General features: G+C 38.6%; 2 pseudogenes; both read right to left on the minus strand.

Moving 5' to 3' along the window:
* Positions 1–1,676: 1,676 nt before the first annotated feature.
* Positions 1,677–6,749, minus strand: LOC139721816 (uncharacterized; annotated as a pseudogene).
* A 1,948-nt stretch (positions 6,750–8,697) lies between these two features.
* LOC139721817 (ATP-dependent DNA helicase RecQ-like) lies at positions 8,698–9,987 on the minus strand (annotated as a pseudogene).
* Positions 9,988–18,145: the final 8,158 nt, after the last annotated feature.

The raw sequence follows: 18,145 nt of genomic DNA on the forward strand, positions 1-18,145 counted from the left end.
CGTCTCGTTGATTATGAATCTCCGTTTTAAAATAGCGCAATTTTAGTGCGTGCGTTCCGTTTTCTTCGCGCAGCTAAAAAGGGAACCTTGCGATCGGCACCCCCTCCCCTCCATAGGTATACAAGTGAATTTAACAGCATAGGTAATACACGTGAATTTAGCCATGCGTCGTTACTGAGCGGATGTGTAATTTTTAGCTTGGTTTGTTTGAGTTTGATTTTCGTTTCTTCGTTTTTATTGTTTTTATAGCTAATGACACTTAATCCCGCGCGTACTTTTTCGTTCTATACGCAAACAGCCATGATACGCAGGGTGCCGATGGGAAGGTGCCCTGCTGATAGGTGGTGCCCCAACCATACATTGTACTATTACCTATGGAGGGAGGGGGTGCCGATGTTGAAGTACATGTACCCTTTTAAAGCCACGCAGAGAAAATTTATCACACACACACTAAAATGGCGTTATTTCACTACGGAGATTCAGAATCAATGGGATGGTGACAATATTCAAAACTGCAGTGTTTATGGCATATTTGAGGCAAAACTTAGGTAAATTTGTTTTATACTTTTGGAATAAATAAGCTGCAGATCCTTAGGGTGACGATAGGTGGTACCCTCAATCAAATAAATTTATGCTGTATACATGTACATGTACTGCCCGACATTGGATATCATTGGAGTTTTGGCTATGAGGTCAAAGGTCATGTAAATGGCTAATGTTATGCCTCAGTTACAATTTTTACATGCATTACCACACACTGAATATGTAGGGAAAGTTTTGGGCAGTGGGGTCAAAGGTCAAGAAAAGGTAAACAGATTTCTCCATTTTTCCACACATTGAAAGTGGCTAAAACTTTTTTCATTAAAAGAAGATAATGTTTGGGGAATATAATTTCTAGATAAACATTATTCGCCAGTCTTGTGAAATTGTCATCTCGCATTGGCAGTGTGTGCTGCAAACCTACTGGGAAAACAATGCAATATGGCAGAAGCTTACCAGTCACCATGGAGATTGACGTTTGTATTGTTGGCTGATAAGTTTGATTTAGTCTACTAGAATGCATTGTTCAATGGCAACATCATTACCATTCTGCTGTTTTCCAGGTTGGATCTATCTAAGCGCAGGACCAGCATCAAGCCTCAAGTCTGTAACCCTGTTCTAGACCCTTTTGAGGGGAAAAATGATAAAAAACGGAGGATGACATCAGCTGAGAAGCAGCGTGCATACAGACAACGAGTAAAGGATAATCCAGAAAAGTACCGACACCACAGGGAAATTGACCAGCTGCGATGCAAGCTCTGGCGACTCACCAGAAGCGAGGAGCAAAAGCAGAGAGACAAGGAAGTGCGCAGGGAAAGAATGTCTAACCACAGAGCAACACTGAACGCCTCTGACTCCAAGCCTGCTCCAAGACATGAACAAGCTGAAAAACCAAAGGAATGCAAAAGAAAAGAAAAGGCAAAAAAGTCAGCTCATAAGAAGAGGCGAGTCTCCAAACGTGTTCTAAACCCTTCTAAAGGGAGAACTAACAAAGGACAGAAGAGGACAACAGCTGTAAGGCAGTGTGTAGACAGGCGAAGAAGAAAGGAAAATCCAGAAAGGCACCAACAGCAAAATGAAGTTGACCAGTTGCGATGCAAGCTCTGGAGACTTCGATATGGACAAGGTGTGATCATCTAATCACCGAGGAAGAATGAATGCCTGTGGTTCCAAGCCTGTTCCAACACTTGCACAAGCTGAAAATGGAAGAAATACAAAAGAAAAGAAAGGGCACAAATGTCGACATAGAAGAAGAGGCAAATTTGCAATTAAAGATGTAGGTCATTGGTATGCTGGGAAAAAATAGAAGAAGCAGAAATGGAATTGTAGGAGGAAAAAAAAAATAGAAGCACTCGGCTTAAAGCAGTTGAATACACCAGAGCCAAACACAGCTTCAAGGGAAATTCACCATACCAGATCTTGGCCGGAGAGCACACCTGCTTCTGTTTCGACTGCATGGAAGGAATTGCAGACTGTGAGAGCATTGCGTATACCGGCTGCTGGGCGATGTTGATTCTTGCTACAGTTGTACACCAGGGGATGTCCTAACATTGGAATGGACCAAAGGTACTTTGTTTTTGTTTTTGTTTTCAGTTATTGTGAGGTATCCTCCCCAGAGTTTATTTACATTTTTAGCTGTTTAAATTCATTCCTGCTGTCTTTCATATATTCATTATGTACAGGCGTCTGTTGATAAAGATTGTGCAAAAAGTGATTAACTTGATTGTATAAACAATTTTTTTTAACCTGGTATGCAATGAATATGATGATACCACTGGACATGCAGTGCAGATAATTGTATGTGTACATTTTCTACTCAGCTTTACATGAAATTATAGTTCGTACATCTACTGTATGTGGACATGTGGGTTAGGAATAAGTGACTCCCGATAAGAATTACTAATTGTGAAGGTGGAGTTAAAGGGATCATATTGTTTTGGTGAGATAATGAGAAACCTCTAATGAAATATGAAGTAGAATGTAATTTCAAGAAGGATTCAATGTTTATTTGATGAAAATTGGTCCTGAAATGGCTGAGATATCCAAAAAAGCCATCCTAATAAAATTGACAGGCCACGACTTTTGTTAGAATCTCTTTGTTTTACTTTGTTTTTTAGATATCTCGGTCAATTCAGAAGCGATTTTCATCAAATAAAGTTATGATTCCCCTTAGAATTGTATGCTCCTTAACATTTCATAGAGTGGTTTCTAAATATCTCACAAAATGCTACAAGCTGAATCCTCGCCTCAACCAGTACTGTACAGGCCCTTTTTAAACCTTTTTTGTCGTTTTATAGGATCTCTGTTAATACAGCTGTACTAGGAGAGCGGCCATGGCTGCAAGAGAGAAGGCTCAAACTTCTGTCATCCCGCTTGGCTGTTGGACAGCAGCATCATCACAGTCACTTGTATGTAATGCAACATTCAGCCCTTATAAGAGGTGGCAACAACAACATGGACTTGTTTTGAAGTTAGTGGTCAAACTGATGAAACTTTGAGAACTTAAACTTGGCAAAGTTTTGCCAGTGTGATTGGGCTAGTGATTCTTTTGCAGTGTTTCCTTCGATCTGCTAGTCAATAAGTTGCAAAAATTGTACAAGATTGCTTTATGTTGAAGAAAAAGAAAATTTAAATATGAATGAGAGAAAATCGCCATGATGATATATTATAGCCTTCATTGTCAGATGGTATGTGTATAGTACAAATCAGATCTGTGAATAGTGTGTTGTTTGTTCGTTTGTTTTTTGAGTAACTGGAAATATGAGTGTGTTCACATATATTGTGATGTCACAAGGTAATGTCTATGGTATGTCCTTCCATCTCCCATGAATAGGTTACTGGTGTTGCCAACCGAGACGTGCATCTGAAGTACCGGTATACGAAACTATCCGTTGGTAACTTGTACTTATGACCGCCTGTTGATGGTGCTTCACGGGAATCTACATTTTGTATTCTCTGCAATGTCTGCTATCCTGAGCTTGCTAATGAATTGGAACAATTTCGCTTTCTTGCTGAGGACGTCTCAAGAGTAAAAAACTGATTTGCGTGCATGACCCACTTTGCTGAGAGAAAGTGCATAACCTGCTAATGGAGACAAAGGAAAATACTGCTAACATAACCTGGATTGACCTTTAAGTGTTTTGTAGTATTCTTTCATGGAAATCAATTGCATTTGAACCTGTACAAAGAAGGTATACAAATTACTTTTCCTTGAGGTTTTCTGGTTAAAGCCATGGACAGGGGTGACTTCAAAAGAACTACCTGCATTCACTGGGAGGTGCAGCCCCAAAGTGAAAAGTTCTTTTGGTACAGTTGAAATTAGGAAAAGTATATTACCAGTAGTTTGATATTTGGGATCAAAAATTTAAACAAAAGAGGGGAAAATGGAGAAAAAAAAATTCAAGGTTAGAAGTTGTGGGGTAGTGAAATCAATGTTGTGAAGGAACCCTACACTGACCCTAACAAGCAGCGCATGATATCAGAAGTCAGAACTGCTTTGTGATGTTACATTTGTTTTGTTCGAAAAATTATGTTACATTTCACCAAGTGACAGTACGAAGTAGTGCGCAATGTCAGAATTGCTTTGTGACATCACAATTGTTTTGTTAAAAATTGTTACATTCTAAAGAGTGGTGGTACAAAGCTGCGCACAATTTCAGAATTGCTTTGTGACATTTTGCACAAATCTTGTCAAAAAAAATGATGTCATTTTGCAAATATGTAGTACTTAATAGAGGGTCACATATGGTAACATTTTGACATAGCCGAAAGTAACTTTAAGGACATGAAGGGCTTTCAGTCATTCACTAGGGGATACGTTTTGATCCAAAATATGATAGAGCCTTAGTGGAGGGGGGAAAGTGGAGTGTATTGTATGTAATACATATCCGTGCAAATGTCTGAAGAAGTGTTGTCTCTTACCATTCAAACTTGCATTACGTGAATTGTGAACATTGCTCTCTCAGAAAACATGTTATGTTGAAAATGGTGTAACAGTAGTAAATTCATTTTTGGCGGTTAATCATGCAGTTACAGTATATGAAGTATTATCTTTCAGGTGCGCAAGTGGAACAGTGACCTGTACACTGTGTAGCCATCAGTGCCCTCTTGATTTGGGGTAACACTACTTTGTATTTCTTTAGTGTTCTGAATGCTGCAAAGGGCTATGATTTATTGTTTCATGAAACACAGATTACTCTTTTCTTTCACAATCAATGCATGTCTTCAGTACATACATGTATTACATGAATAGATGTATTAATTTTGTTTCATCTAAGATATCCCTTTGGGAGAGGTTAGTACATCTACTGGCTCACTCGACTGAACTCCAACTAGCTGTTCATACAACTCTGAGATATAGAGCCTTTAATTGTTTGCTGCGAGAGAGTTTCTTTTTTTTTTCTTTTTTAGCTACATCCTTAAATAGATGGTGAATGTATTCAGTAAGATATTTGCCATTGTCGTATTCCAAAAAGTAAATATTTGTGTGAGGGTTAAGGAAGCGTCAAGGTGTACATGGTATCCTCTTCCGTGTTGCGATGGTTGCACTCTATCCATGTCTCAATACGCTATATACTACTGTATATGGATGCGCCAATTTTCTTACATCTAAGATATGTGCTGGATAACTTTGTGATATATTCCAGGACATCCACCAGTTTTTACCCAATTGGACTCTGGTAGATTTTTTGGCTGCTCTGAGAGATGGCTTTGATTATTTTTGTGAGAGACATCTTCTATACAATGTACAGAAAGTTAATACACTCCCTATAATATTACAGTGTAAAAAGTGATAGAAAATCATGGAAACTTGCCAATTCTTTACTTTTGTGGCTTTTCTGTTCTGAAGTTGTTGTCCCCATCATGTTCAAAAACATCTGTTACTCGCTTGACCCAATGGTTGTGGACAAGCGCCCTCAATGTTGATTGAGGGATATTTTTCCAGCATCGTGGCACATGTTGTACAAGTTGTTCATGTGTCGTGCAGGATGGAGGTTCATAAACCTTTTCTTTTAGGATAGCCCATAACTTCTCAATCATGTTGAGATCGGGGGAGTTGCCTGGCCACTCATCTTTCTTCCAATAATATATGAGCGGGAAATTTCTCTTCGCACCATTGCCGCGAAAGCTGAGCTGTATGGGGCGTGGCAACATCTTGTGAAAGATAACATCTGCTTGATTTGGGCAGACGTTCGAATTCCGAAGACATGGTTCATAAACTTTAGTCAGAATTTCCTCTCTGTGATATTGCCCATTAATTGTCTTTTTAGCAGGAACAAAATGCAAGTCAGACAAGCCATGGGCGGTCATCGCCCGAGCAACCAAAATCTTAGGGGAGTTCTTTATGGTGTGTTTCATTGGAACATCCGCCCAGTTTTTAGTGCGCACTCTCTCATTTTGTTTATTTGGAGCAGAGAATGATTCTATCCAGCATTCATCTGTGAACATTATTCCATTCCTGAGTTTTTCACCAGCAGGAGTTTCAGCAGTGAATCCCTTTCTTATGGGTGATGTTTTCTGAAAAGTCAACCTAAAGCAACACCTCATTTCCATCTACTTTCCTTTTATCCCCGCTAATATGACTGCTCTGCTTTCGTTTGATGTACACAGGGATGAGGAAAGCCTATAACTGTTGCTTCAACTTTAATATCAAATGCTTTCACCTTGGTGTGAATATCGACCTTGTGTGCTCCTTCTGTTGTTTGCCACTGGTTGTACTTGACTGGTGTGTCTTCCTCTGATGTTCGGAAGATTTCAATTTTCTCCTTGAAGATGGAACATTCTGGAAACAAGCACTGCTTTGTGCCTGCATCTCAAACAGTAGAATCAGTGAAAGTGGAAATGTTATCTGCCAACTGGGTACATATGCTGAGGGGAACAAGAAGCTGACGAACATTCTTATGATGGGTGCAAACACATACATTTTGTGGAATGTCATCAAAGAGCTTGATGTGTTTTGGTCTCAGATCACAGAATTTGCCTCTAGATATGGAGACTCCTTCATCATTACAGAACAGGCCATGTGTTTCTGCGAGTGACATTAGCACGTATTTGGCCTGCTACACTGTAGTAAGTTTTGAGTTTTTTAGTGTGCTCATCTTTGGATCTGATCTGATTTGGATCTACAGTATGATGCAATCCTTGTGACCTGGGGCTTGACAGGAGATATCATCTTTTTCATAGAATTTGAGGACTTCTCTCAATGGCATCACTATCTAAGGATGGTCTTCCTGACTGGGAAAATCTGGTAGAGTTGGTGAATTCTGATCCAAGATCTTCTGCATTTTCTGCTGCTGTGGCCTTTTGATTTCATGGTATGCGCTTTTCCCATTGCTTCACGGTTGTGCCTTGGAAGCAAAACCATTGTCACCATTCTTTTTCTTTTTCTTTTTTTTTTCTTGCCGATAATTCTTGACGAGCGCATTTTCTTAGACCCTGTGTAAAACCCAGGCATTTTTAGTTATGTGTATTTTTTTTTTCACAGTCTTTCTTTTCATTTCAAATCATGTCTTTCTGCAAGCTGTCTGCATATCCTGCGAGATATTTTTGTCAAGCGGGCTCATCTTCTTGCAGCCCTTCTTTATCAGAAAAGAACATCCCTTCAAGAAAGAAGAAAAGTAGCTGTCTTCAGAACTGATCACAAAGCTTTCTGGGTCTTTGATCTGAAGCTCCATCTCTAATACTTGCAATGCTGATGATGGAGAGTGACCATTTCAAAAAAAAAAAAGCATTGCAGCTTCTCATGAACAGAAGGATCGGAATTTCTGAAACGGAGAGCACATGCAGTTGCCGTTTAGTGGTTTCGTTTCCATTGTAGTTTCACACTCATCGGGTGACTACAGTACACATTTGCAAGGGGATTTGTACTTCTGTACAATGAAGGGTCTTCCTGTAATGATATTCAAGTGAAATGATAATTGGAAATGTGAAATGATTTCAAATGAAATCAAATCCCATTTTGGGACCTTTCCCATTCTCATCATGGGGTATGGCCTAGTGCTGTAGGTTTCCCTCAAATGAAAGAATGGAACAACCAGTAGACCATATTTTTAAAAGTATACACGGCAATCTATTTTACATAGTACAGTAGCTTGTTCCACTATAAGTCCTTATAGTTGACATTGATCATCCAGTTTCCTCGTGGGCATAAACAAAAAACAAAAAATCACCCCCTTTACATAATAGCCATCTGCATTGAGACCTGATGATAATAGCTGTGAGTAGTCTGTAGCATGGGTAGTCCCTCTGCTGATTCCTGGATGTACCATGGTACCCAGACTTCCCAATTGGTGCATCACTGATATCAGGGCATTTGATTTCAACTGCCCCCTGTTCATGACAACTGCATTCCACAAGCATGTCGGGACTGGCTGCCAGACATGCATGCTCATTTGATAACACAAGTCCACACTCTGTGAACACCGCATTGGTGTGATTTTCTTTCACAAACTTCTTATAAGCCTCCTTGGCTTTTGGTTCAAGCTGTATGCCTCGCCTCATTTGCTTGGTTTGCAGAGATGTAGTGCATATATTTTCATTAGGTACTGTGTTTAGAAAGTCTTGAGGTATCAACATTTTCTTTGCCTTTCATTGTTTGTTCTTGTGAACACTCGGTGCATTATTGATCCAGATATTCTTGCCAACACAGTTGTTGATTGCCTCCTGGAGGGCCTACATGCATCACTAAGACTCTGTCTCCCGAATAGAGGGTTGCACTCATTGCTCTTGTACCTGGACCTCCTTTCCCCCCGAGCAGCAGATTGCTCAATATGACAGATTGCAATTTTATAGGCTGGTTTCATTTGCTTTTGTCATTTCTGGGCATAGTCGTCAGGAGCAATGTCAGAAACCCCATCTTACCCTCTGTGAAGGCCAAATGCCAGATGTAGTTGGTACAGTCTGGGAAATCTGTCTAACAGTATGTAGAAAGGGGAATACCCGATCACTGCCTGGTGAGTACAATTGTAAGCATGTGCCATCTTGTTTAGATGGGCTTCCCAGTTTTGTGTCCCTTCGAAGAGGGTGTGGTTTAAAGCACTCAACTTGGCCATTGCCTTGAGGGTGGTACCTGTGGTACAGTGTTGTATGGGACTTTGCAATCTGAGAGTACACGTACTGGTAAAGCTAGTTGAATAGTCAACTTTCGTATTCCCTGCCTTAATCATGGGGGAATCTTCTAAAGGGAAACCCAAAATGGAGTATGAAGTCATTGAACAACTTGTCTGCTGCAGTCTTGATGGGCAATTCCTCAGACTGCTCTTTGGATGCCACTGCACCTTGTAGAGCGGTTTCCATCGTGGATTCTGCATTGCTGCATACATTGACGCCACTACAAGCACATGTCTTTGCACAAATGTCACAGCAGTCATGTGCAGTTACGATACTGTTGGTCTTGGTTTCACCAAACACTCTTCTTACGAGCTCTCTGCGACTGCTCTTAGCCTTCCAGGAATTCTCTCATACTATTTGAAATGTTCCTCCCTGTACTGTCACCTGGATACTGTAAGGTGACAGCTACACTTGGTTTGTTGTCTCTGCCAGTGCGACCGCTCATCTGCATATAATCATCTAAATCCATTGTGCGGCCACAGATTATTGTTCTATGAACTGACTTCGAGTCCACTCCTATTCCGTACGCAATTGTTGCAACCAAAATTCTGACGTCTCCTGATGGGTCAGCAAGGCTGTCGATGATAATAATTGTTTGGATATATAAAAAAACTCCAAATTTTATTGTCCAAGAATGGAAATTCATTTTGCCCAATTGATCGTGGGCCTGGCAGCCACTGAGCAGCACCAGATCGACGTTGCTCTAACCTTTTCAACTGTTGAACGGCAAACAAGGTAGCAGCAACTCCCATCTTTTAACGTCTTTTGGTATGACACAGCCGGGGTTTGAACCCACGACCTCCCGATTGTGAGGGCAGCCGCTCTACTCACTGAACCAACACATCGGTTGACCAACACATCGGCTGAACGTCATTCTCTGTGTTGGTGTGGTACATTTGTATGTGCTTGTGATATGTGGTTGGAAGTAGATGAAGAAACATTGCATAAACATTGCTCACAACTTTTCTTGACTGACAGTAAATTATTGTCCGGTCTGTAGAGGCACCATTCACCTTGATTTCATCAACCATCCATTTAAATAGTTTATCGAAGTCCTTTGCTCTTGATCTCAAGACGACATGTTTTATGTTTATCCTTTCTGGTGACCGGTTTAGTGTGACATACATACATTATGTAGTTCCGGAGTCCCAAACTGTCAACTACACTGCGGCGCACTTCACATGTTGCTGTTGCAGTCATGGCAACAACTGGCACCGCTGACTTTAATTTGGACTGCACCTCTCCCAGCTTTCCATATGCACTGCACCTCTCCCAGCTTCCCATATGCACTGCAGAATGCTTTTGTGTCACTTGATGAGCTTCCCCTGGAAGGTACATGTTGAAGAAAATACACAAACACACACGTGTTAATTCATTATCAAATGATATTTGTACTGTAAATATTTATAATATGCTGATATTTTGTAAAAAATAATAAACAGGTAGTGAAGGACTTAATAGTCCAAAAAACCACATACACCAACTAGCCACACCACCCCTATTTTCATGCATTCTTTTAGTAGAATAAGACATTTTAATTAGATCATGTATGTTCCGAGTAAGTTAACAAGTACTAGCATAATTCTAATTGTGCTGATAAACACAACGCACACACACACACATAGGCACAAAACCTAATTACAAGGGGTTAAGTTTTAAATGTACTGAGCAATAAGAACTAGGTCTAATGTAAGAGACTGATTAATTGGACAGTATATGAATGCCATAACTTGAAGATTTAAATAAAATGGCACTTGTATTTTTCAATGCTTTGGTGTTATTGTGAAAAATCCCATTCACTGCTTTTTTTTTTTGTCATTGGTGGTGACAGATTTCCAGTATCCGCTCCCAAAGACTTTTTCTTTGTATCTAGATATGGAGCACGCATGCAAGTACAAATCTACTCTTATTACCTGTACTCTAGCATCTAAATTTAAATGTTCAGTTGAAGTTGAAGTACAACACATTTCTTTAGGTTAATTTCATGTCTAGTCTATCAAGAGTCTCAATGTTTAATATGTTATGGTACAGTTACAAAATTTAAACAGAGTCTACCTGGCCTGGCCTGGCCTGGCCTGGGTAACTTTCATTGAAATTTAAATAGGTACCTATTATTTATTGAATAGTCTACATGTTCAAGATACATACCATTTGGAGACATGCAGTGACTTTCATCAATGAAAACCCCACAAAGTTGTTCTCTGACTGCTGGAATGTTGAAGAGTTTGCGGCCGTCCTCTCCCAATAAAACCTCTGGGCTAGTGAAAAGTATGGAGTATCTGGCGGAGTGGACTCCCTCACAAACTTCATCCGAAAGCCCTCCCGACAGTAATTAGTATGCAGAGTATAGTGTGAAAAAAAGGCTGCACACTCAAAAATTTCTCAGCATTGTCGTATCCGTACTAGTGGAGCTGGAGGAATCCATGAATGGGTCAGAAAATATTGAGTGATTGATTTGGCAATTTCCCTTTAACTCAATATGATTGTAATATTTGCATACATGTAAGTCAGCAAAATAATGAACTTGAAAACTCTAAATTTAGTTATTTTTAAAAATTGTAACAGATTGCATAAAATCACATTGGTGAAGGCCCTACATATATCACCACTGTTTTCTTTCAGTGAATAAAGGCATTAAAATGTTGAATAATTAAATGATTTAATCTGGAATACGTAACTTTGCTTTCATGTCAAATTTAAGAAGTCAAATGTGTCAACATTGATCATTTAGAACTCTTAAAGTTATTGAAAAACATAGATACCTTCCTATTCCTACGCCGACGGACAGTTTGCTTTCTTCACTTCGTCCGCTTTATTGCCCTTTTTCTATGGATGTAGGAAGATCGTTGGCATGGAAGTGGTGTTTTTGAGATTATCCTATCAAAACGTGCGACATTGATTTCACGGTAGGGGATGAAGGAAACTATCTTCCTACCGATGTGCTGATGTGGTGGTAATTTCGGCAGATCTGGCACATTCGCATACCTACGTGGATTGATAAACCCAGGGGATGTCCATTTCTTTTGTTGTTTCTTTTAATTCCATTTCCTTTTTCTTTTTTGGCGTCTCTTAAGCCGCTGCTTGCCGTATCTCTCTCTCCTCATGTAAACATACAAGTCCAAATCCGTCCCCTTCCATGGCTCTTTCTTGCTCTTTTGCTTCAAAGCTGCATACTGTTTTTTCAGTACATTAGGTACCGGTATCCATTTTCGGAATTAAGTAGGCCTACTAGCTGACGAACATTCACGAAATTTATGAAAAAGGTACAAATCTAAAGAAAACGCTAAGCTTTGCGTAATGGCAGGAGATGCAGTCCATCTTTAAAGAACAAATAATCAGAATCGACAAAGTTGCAAGAAAAGTGGACGTACTCACATGCTAATCTTTTACATAATAATTCAAGTCCAGAATAGAATATTAGTGAGCGTTCATGCAATTCCTGCGAGTCCCAATGGGGAAGAATACAATAGATGCAGACCTGAATAGTTCGGAAAGTGTCTGAAATAGATTAAGATAAAGCTTCTCCTCTCTCTCCCATAAGCCGAACTTCAAACATGCTTCCAACATGCACAAAGACATAATCAAATTCTTCGTCAAATACAGTATCATGGAATTTCTCTCTGATTGATGTATGAATGGTCTCTACAGTTGCTCCTGGAAAGCAGAGAACACTGAAAATGTAGTCAACGTCAAGATGTAGGAGATATTCTTCTAAGTCTCGCAAAATTGAGTCTCCAAAGATCAGAACTTTATTTGGTCTGCTGTAGGACATGTCTGTACATTTAGCCGACAGGAGAAGCGGTCTGCCATTGTGGTCTGATGTGTCCTGTTAAAATGAAGGACATATCGAAGAGGATAATTTATTGCGCACTTAGGCATTTATCTTTGAATTAAGGCTCAAATGATCATTATCATAAAGTAGGGTGTGATATGCAAGCAGCACGTGTATAAATTAGCCACATAAAAATTCACCCATGCATTATTTCGTGTAGACTGTCAAGGCCTAAGATATCTTCTGAACCTTCTGAAAGTTATAGCCAGCAGGGCAGCACACTGCATATCGCTGACTTTGGTGTTGAATACACGTGTGTGGTTATGCTGTAAGTGCCCCCTTGAAGCTTTCTAACAATGATGCTTTAACTATATCCTTTTCTAATTTATTCCATGCTATGGGAGTCCTTTCATCTTCTTGCAGGATGTCCATATGTTCTTCTTCTGTGACAGATGTGTATATCAGACAATCGTCTGCGAAGAGCCGCATTGTACATTTAATGTGTTCTGGGAGGTCATTTATGTATGTCAGGAACAAAAGGGGTCCACGAACCGTACCTTGAGGTACGCCCGACAACACTTGTTCTTCTGAGGACATGCTTCCTTCACAGACCACCCTCTGTATCCGGTTTGTAAGAAAGTCCCTGATCCATACTTGTAGGTTGTTTCTAATGCCATAGTACTCAAGTTTTCCTAATAGCCTTTCATGGGGTACTTTATCGAATGCCTTTGAGAAGTCCAGTATTGCCATGTGAATAGATTCCCCTTTGTCCAATGACTGTGTAATATCAATTGTGACTATTACCTGTGTTTCTGTTGAGCGGTTTGCTCTGAATCCATGTTGTGAATCCACAAGTACTTCATTCTCTTCAAAGTGGCCCATGATATGAGAGTGAATGATATGTTCTAGGATCTTGCATGTGATGCTAGTCAAAGAAACTGGTCTGTAACTATCGCGTGCTTCCTTACTTAATTCCCTTCTTGAATATCGCACAGATGTTTGCTTCCTTCCACTGCCGTGGTAGTGATCCTTGGTCAATTGAGGACTGGAATAGATCTGTGAGTATTGGTGCTAATTTCATAGCGAACATCTTCAGGAACCATGGTGGCAACTGGTCTGGTCCTGGTGCTTTGATTAGCATCAAATTCTTCAATTGTTTCAGAACTCCTGCTTCAGAGATAATTAATTCTGGAATATCCCCAATGGTGCTGGGTCCCAACACTGACTAACGTGAGGAACAGATACTTTTACAATAATAATTTTCACAAATGAATGTTATGCATGTGTCAAACATGTTATTCAATTCATGTCCATGCCATACGAATGTCATTTCTAATTGTTCAGATCACGGCTACAAGATACCATAAATATAGCTGGATCGTGACACACAATTCGTATAAAATACACACAGTATATCCAATCTGATAAAGAGATATCTATTGTGTAGAAACTGTCTAAATCTAATGTAGTCATTTCAAAAATTAAAGAAGACGAAAATAAAACAAATCTATCCACAGTAATGGATGGGCCCAGTATTAATCTCATAAACATTATGGCATGCATTTAGCATTACGTCAACTATAACAATATTGAAGTGGGTGATCCTTCTAGTTATGTAAACAAAACTTTCCTCGAGTGAATGCACTTTACACAGAGCGAAGCATTACGTCAACTACAACATTGAAGTGGGTGTTCCCCTTTTAGTATGTAAACAAAAATTCCTACCATGTTTTCTAAACATCTTTGAATTAAACAAAATTGTATGTGTATGTAGAGTTGTCACTCTGAACTTGATGTAGAGTTTTTATTCTGACCAGATTTACAGGATCTCAAAACTAATTTGTTAAAGTTTGACATTGGTACCACTGCCAGCGATGACTACCCTGTAGATAGTACAATAGCCTATCTTATTCTTGATGAACATTCACATTTGATTTCTGGTGAGATTTAAAAGTGGGGTTGAAGGTGAAAAGATATGCTCTCCCATTACATTGCATTTGTAACCACAATGCCAGCCCATATCAAGATGTTTCTTGGCAAGATTCAATAAGCACACTTGCTATTTCTTTAAATTGTTTTTTAAAATTTGCATGAACAAAGACTGTGCCCTTGCAATGTGTTCTTCTTCACTAGACATGATAATGTCATCATTTCCCTCATAGACATTGTTGATGAGTAAGTACGTTGCCAAATAAATGCAGAAGCAATATGACTGCAATAAGATACATGTACATTGTACAATGTATAATGATGTGAAATTATTTTGCCCATTGTTACATTGTGATATTGACTGCTCGACACTAGGAGTACATTGTGTGTGTGCGTGTGTGTGTGTGTGTTGTGTGAGAGGGGATAGCTACATTGTAGCAGTAAAAAGAATCGATCTTGGATATGCATGAATCACAATGATGCATGTTACCTATACAGATTCAATATTAAAGGGACGCAGTCCTCACGAAATTAAAAAAAATCTGTTGTTGTTGGTACCTCCAATGAACTACTTTCATCAAAAACAAACTTTCAAATCACCTAATAAGCTTGTACATTTCGGTTAAAAAAGTGTGACTCTGCAAATGAGCAAGTCTTGGCCGAGAGTCATACGTCATCGATGCACAACTCTTTCCAGCGGTGTTCTGCTCGTCATCCCTAGTTATTTATGAATACATGTTTACTATTTATTTTTATATTAATTGTATATATAAATAAGCTTGAAATATTTTGTTTGAAATAATAAAACCACATATTGTCACATCTTATGAAAAAATCAGATATGATCATTTTGAACACTTAAATTGGTTTTCTGAGGCACGGCTGTCAACTTGAGAGTGGGGCATCAATGACGTTGCACCTTTTGGCAGGCTCTTACACGATCGCTTGCAGGAATTATTTTTTAAAAATCGCGTACGGAGAGAATTTTTGATGTCCACGCATATAAATTGGTGAAAGGTTATATTTTTTACTCTTCTTAATTATCAAAACAGTGAAAATCTCAGGACTGCTTCCCTTTAATTGAACCTGTTCAAAATGACCTGTACATGTACTGTAAAAGTGGAAATTTTCACGGTGTTGAAATTTTTGCTCATTTTGCACAACCAGGAACTAGTGCGAAAATATAAGCACGCAAATATTTTTGCTTGCCATTATGTTCCCGTACTTAGTCTTAATTCTGTGGAATTAGAAACACACGAAACCCTTCTTACCAGGCAGAGCGCGAAAAATTAGTCATGCGAAAATATCCACTTTTACAGTATGTGTGATGGACTTTTTCTCATTAGGTGGGTGTGTATTTGTTTGTGTGTGTGTGTGTGTGCATTTGTGTTTGTGTGTTTGTATGTGAGAGTGTATGTGTGTGTGTGTGGGGGGGGGGGGAGAAGGGGGTATAACAAAAAGTAATAAGACTTTCTGGGATACTCACAAAATCACATTGATAAAGAACACCTGTTCCAATCCAAAATTCTATAGATTCAATATCTATTTCAATGACATTAAAAACATGATTGACATACTGATTGTACAGATGATTCCCACCTGCTTTTCCCTGCCCCTTTCTCCAAATTTTCTCTGACTGAGAAAAATCTATATGTGAGGTCTGGGACAGTTATGTGTACACAGGTTAAACTGGGAAGTTTGCAAACACATAAAAGATAAAGCTTATAATGAATATCATTGTAAAAGTACATTGTACATTAGTATGTATAATTCAAGAATCATTTGAAGGCAAGAAATGAATAATCTTGTTACAAAAGTAATATTGTTAATACACTTGATATTAATTCATACTGAATTTAATACACATAACTAATTCGTGATCACATGACATCCTGAATAATTACGAATTTATTGCTCCTTAAAACATTAATGACAACAAAAATTTAAGGTTTCAATTTTCTTCAATTTGTCTACCTCTAACAAGTGAGGGAGACAAATTGAAGGAAATTGAAACCTCAACCTTCATCCCTCTACTTAATATTTTCTTGCATTTAACAAAAAAGTTTTATAAAGAAACCTTCAAGCAACACAAAAGAAATTTCATTTGTTAATATTTGATTACTAACACAACACAGCACCAATTTAAAGGACATGATTTCCTAATTTCTCACTATTATTTAGAAGTATAGCACATGTATAATGAATTTACCAACTACAGTTGTATTAAAATTATCATGATGATGGCCCCAAGTCAGTACCGATACATATTTGTTTGGTGCTTCATACAAGGGCAATGTAGCACATACAATCTGTATAGTAATAAGTGAAATCACAGTACCCTTCATTAATTATAACCATCGAGGCAATCCTTGTAATGCAAAGTGACAGATGATGTGCGTTTATTCTCAAGTTGTTAAAGGACAAGTTCACCTTCATAAACATAAGGATTGAGAGAATGTAGCAATATAAGTAGAACACATCATTGAAAGTTTGAGGAAAATCAGACAATCCGTTCAAAAGTTATGATTTTTTGAAGTTTTTGTGCAGTACCCGCTGGATGAGAAGACTACTGCAGTGTATGAATAACTTAGATGTCACATGCGTACAACAATATAAGGAAAATAAAAAGAGAATTTCACAAAATTCCATCTTTTGAAAAAAGTACTCATTCCCCTGACTCGTTACCGATACATGTTATGGGTAATATTATTACCCCTGTCCTTAGAAAGAGGCAAGTCAATTGCTCTTTTATTATGCGAAAAAAGTGAAAATATGTTGAATTTTCTTTTATATTTTCTTTATACTGTTGTACGCATATGACTCACAAGCTGTAGTAGTCTCCTCATCCAGCGGTTCCAACACAAACATTTAAAAAATTCATAACTTTTGCATCGATTGTCCAATTTTCCTCAAACTTTCACTGATGTGTTCTACTAATATTGTTGCAATTTCTCAATCCTTATGTTTATGAAGGTGAACTTGTCCTTTAATTGTTGTTTAGCCCTCAGTAACAAGATTTGTCTCTCCAGGTGAATTAACCATAATGATGATTGCGTGTAAAGGCGACTCCCTTTAAAATGAAGTCCACGGGACCGGCAGTTTTCTTTCGTTACATCAAAATTTTGCTATGTCTGAGCAAACGAGGTGTATAAAGATATGTAGATAATTTTGGCCCCAGTACAATGCATCGTCAATATGCTATACCACACACAAGTATTCAACAACAGTTAAAAGATAAATATCACAATTTCTGGAATGGCTTATAATAGGAGTCTATTGTAAAATATAGAAAACCTTCTTCAAGGTTTCCTTAGGCATGATTGCCAGATAACTTCATCGTTTCTGATTTTTTTTTTTCAGCAAGAGATTAAATGGCTGCAGGATGTGAAAAACACACCACAGACCAAAGAAAGAATGGCTGTGGACATACAGAAGTTACGCTGTTATATACACTTTCTTGGATCTCTCAGGAATTCATGAAAGTTTTCCACCAGTAACTGTGCAAAATAAATGTTTGTCCAAAGTTCATAAATTTTAGCGATTCCAAATTTGTTTTCAATCTCTTGCCTCCCTCAGGATGAATTTAGAGCAACATCGTGTTGTCAAGTGGTTTCTCAGATGAAAGTGTGGGGGGTTCTCTTTTTGTCTGAGCCTATGCATCTCCTTGCCAGAAGTAAATGTATTCATCGACACTGCAGAAGTCTTACTGTGTGCCACCTCAATTTGAATACACTGCAAGAATGATTTATCATCACATTTCCAACTGTCGTTCAGGATAACAGCAGCAAGATTACA

This window comes from Diadema antillarum, unplaced genomic scaffold (genome assembly GCF_040938485.1).
Source record: "Diadema antillarum isolate AM-2024a unplaced genomic scaffold, OU_Dant_1.0 scf00000151, whole genome shotgun sequence".
Lineage (NCBI taxonomy): Eukaryota > Metazoa > Echinodermata > Echinoidea > Diadematoida > Diadematidae > Diadema > Diadema antillarum.